Raw genomic sequence first — 4,068 nt, forward strand, 5'->3', positions numbered from 1 at the left:
CAAAATTGGTTGAGAAAAACCCCACAGATGCCCATGAAGAACATTTGCCTACGAGATCATGAGAAAATAAATTCCCTTGAAGTCATAAACATCAAATAGTCTTCGTCTATGGCCATAGGATAACCCTTTGTCCCTTTGAGACTCCACAGAAATAGTAGATGGGGAGAAACAATTTTCAGGAACTTTGTGATAGCTACTTGTGAAGAAATATCGATCGAACCATCTTTTCCATGTCAATTTTCCCATAAATATTTGCTAATCATTATTTAAATTTAAATATCAAAGATTAGAATATCGTGATGAATGAATCATTATTATTTCTTTTAACCTCTCTCTCTCTCTCTCTCTCTCTCTCTCTCTCTCTCTCTCTCTCTCTCTCTCTCTCTCTCTATATATATATATATATATATATATATATATATTTAAGCTCTATATATATAGGGGTAGGTTAATAATTAAAAATAAATTGAAAATGATTCAAAAGAATTTTCATCACTATTTTATATATATATATATATATATATATATATATATATATATATATATATATATATATATATATATATATATATATATATATATATATATATATATATATATATATAAGTAACAATAAAAATAAAATTGCAATATATTAAGCTGATTCAAAAAAATTATATTTTAACTTTTATTTTTATTAGTAAACCAATACAATATTTTTAGGCTGATAGGCCTTCCTATGCATCAACAATTGTCAACACCTTTAACCTGCTTTGTTGGATCAGGGGAGACATTTTCAACCATTGATTTGAAGTTTGATTGCTTTTTCCAAATATCTCTTGAGTTGCCTTACTGCTTTTTCCCATTCTTTTATGTCACTATTGAAGATATTTTTACTGTTTTTTATCTGCCAGTTGTTGTTGTTATTCTTCCTCCCTGGCTTTTGGCCAGCACTGTTATTCTTCCTTGGATTTACTTGTAATGTCTATTATAGTTACCCATCCAATGATAACAAGAACATGTGAGTTGTAATGGATGCCGGTACAATACATTTAAAGAATGATAAAAGTTAGCTCTAATTTTGAGATCGACATAAAAATACTTTTCAAGCAGCCAATAGTTCACAGAAGGTTCACACAAGGGCTCTAGTAGATTTCATCAAATGGAATCTCTGCCTGCCATGATCGCCCTCAGTTCTGATAAGATAAACATGAATTCCAATCTACAGAATGCCTGGACTGTACCATCTTATATTACTGCTAAGAAGATGAAGATGAGAAGAAATCCCCAAATTAGCAGCAACATTGTCAGAGCTCAACTGGTACAGTTTCAAGCAAAGATAAGGATGGATGTTCCGTTTAGACAAGGAGCTAGGAAGGGAGAAGATTATATAAAAGAAATACAGAGGGTAGTGAAGATTACATTTCCAGATTCTTCGAGGGTTAACTATTTGGGTGACAATCTTTGGTGAGCTTGTCTGAGGTCTGTCACATTCTTCACCGTTACGGCCATCCCCTTCTGTGATTTCAAGTGAGTTCATTCATGTTTAAAAGCTTCTTAAACATCACCCAGTTTCAATTTCTTTGTTTTTTCATCTTTTGAAAGTGACCAAATGTAATATCTACATCAGGTTCTTTTCAAACTTGGAATTATTGTAAGCTATTTCTGTGAAAAATCTACGTTGCAGGGTTTTACACACAAACAACACCCTCCAATTAGCATCCAATAGATTCATTTTATATATAAAAGTTCTTCTAGGTCATAATAATGGATTAGATTTCCAATTTAATTTGCAAGGAGAGCTTCTTGTACACAGGGATTCATCTTCAGTTTTAGAAAGTGAGCAGACTCCCAGCTTCAGAGGGTGGGTTACAATGGGGTTAGATGCGAATCTTCCATTACCCTTCTCTTTGATGCAAGATTATATTGTTCTCCCGATTGGGAATGGTATCTTGGATCAAATTTTAGGGGCCATGGAGAGAGAATTGTCTTCCAGAATTATAAGGGATTACAACATTTGGTTCCACGTTTCGACTCAGGTAACTGGTACAGTTCCACAACTGTCCGCTTCATGAGTTTTTTTCTTTTCTAAATTCTGAGTTTGATCATATCAAAATGTATCATTGTTTGGTATTTTAGTGAATATAATGTATGTAAATCGAATGTTAATAGAGGTTAAATCTTTTCTGTACTTTTGAATCAGAGAACAAAGCTGGTCGAAATACATTGAAGTTAAAATATTAGTTAGTCCCATGAATAACACAGATACATCTCAGGTTAACGTATTTGATATCAAGAAACTGAATGACATGGCCTTGGAGTGTTGGTGATGTTCTTCTGTTTTCCATTTAATGCTACAATAGTCTTAGCTTTTTTATATTTATAGAAACATTAGATCTCTTCTGATGCAAATTTGACGCACTGTGGTTATTTTTTGAACATTTTAAAAAGTTTCAGACAACATTCAGTACATTTCTAAGTTTTGCATTACATTCAAAAAAGATTAAAAAAGATAGAACATTTTAAAAAGTTTCAGACAACATTCCGTTATATATTTTTAAGTTTTGCATTACATTTTAAAATGATTAAAAAAATAGCTAGATGGTAGGGTGGTTCAGATAAATTTGATTTGGTCAAGTTGACTTGTGGTTTTCATGTTTTATGTTTATAACAATTCATAATTTTATTTATGGTACTATTCTCTAATATAATTTATTTAACAACTCAACAAAATCAATGATGATTATTCCCAGCAGTTATTAAAATCGAACAATAGTGTCTTTAAACACATCCACTTCTCTCCATGTTTTATAATCCTAACACTAACGCCAAGATAAGATAAGTTGCAATATCTTACTACTCATAATTTCAGTTGCAATATCTTACTACTCATAATTTCATTGTTTTGGTACTGTGTAATCGATATTTTCGAAACCAGTTTGTGTGTTATCTATCTCTCCTTAAATTCAGAGTTTAAGGTCAAACTAAATGCAGATATATTATGATCTCATTGACATAAAACATATCAATATATTTTTATTTTACTTCACGTTTGGTGAAAGTCCATGGAAGCCAATATATCCCTTCAAGGATTTATTTTATTTTGGGAAATTTATTGACTAGGTTTAGTTTGAATGATTGAATTATTATAATATTTATTATTTTGAACCAAAATACAATTCTTTCAATTTAACATTTCTATCGGTCTCTTTTTGCACCTTTTGGGGCGATTTCTAGTATTATTATTTTTTTATTTATCCCTTCTTTAATGCATATGTAAATTTAATAATAATTTCAATGACCCACCTTATTTTTCATAAATTTTATTATATTTCATGTTTAACTTTTTCACTCTTCATTACAACATTTCTACTGCTCCACATAAAAAACATACTTAATTTCATATGTCATTTCAATAGAACCTACATTAACTTTTAAAATTTGCATTTTATTATGACGAAGTAGGCTTTATTCCTTTTTATTTTATGTCATTTCAATAGAACCTACATTAACTTTTAAAATTTGCATTTTATTATGACGAAGTAGGCTTTATTCCTTTTTATTTTGTTCAAAAGGCTTTGAATTTTAATTAGATTTGAATTTTTTGCAAATTATTTAGATTTGAAATCTTTTGGAATTTATTAAAAATTTAAAAAGTAATGTTAAATTAAATATTTTGAAAATTAATAAATAATTTCTATTTTTTAAATGTAATTTTTTAATGTGGTTTTAAATTGAATGGTTAGATATAAAAAAATTATTAAATATTAAAAAAATTTAAACAAAAAATTTATTTACCAAGTTTTATAACCATTCATGTTTTATTAAAATACAATAGTTCAATACCATAAATTATAAATACTATATGATAAAAAATGATAACTCATTTCAGAACCAAAGACATTTATAAGTATTTTATTTTGATTTTAAAAAATATTTTATTTTAATTTAATTTTATAATAAATGTTAAATTAAAACTTAATATTTACAATATAAAATATTCTTAACCATGGATATTTGCAACCATTTTAGCATGGATACTATTATATTGTTAGTCAACTTTGTTACCATTTTAGCAGATATATTATT

General features: G+C 28.3%; 1 pseudogene; it reads left to right on the forward strand.

Moving 5' to 3' along the window:
* The first annotated feature begins 1,141 nt into the window (after positions 1-1,141).
* Positions 1,142-2,054, forward strand: LOC149237156 (uncharacterized; annotated as a pseudogene).
* The last annotated feature ends 2,014 nt before the right edge of the window (positions 2,055-4,068 follow it).

This window comes from Pinus tabuliformis, chromosome 8, assembly GCF_031772625.1.
Source record: "Pinus tabuliformis cultivar Carrire ecotype Pingquan chromosome 8, CPIR1, whole genome shotgun sequence".
Classification (NCBI taxonomy): domain Eukaryota; kingdom Viridiplantae; phylum Streptophyta; class Pinopsida; order Pinales; family Pinaceae; genus Pinus; species Pinus tabuliformis.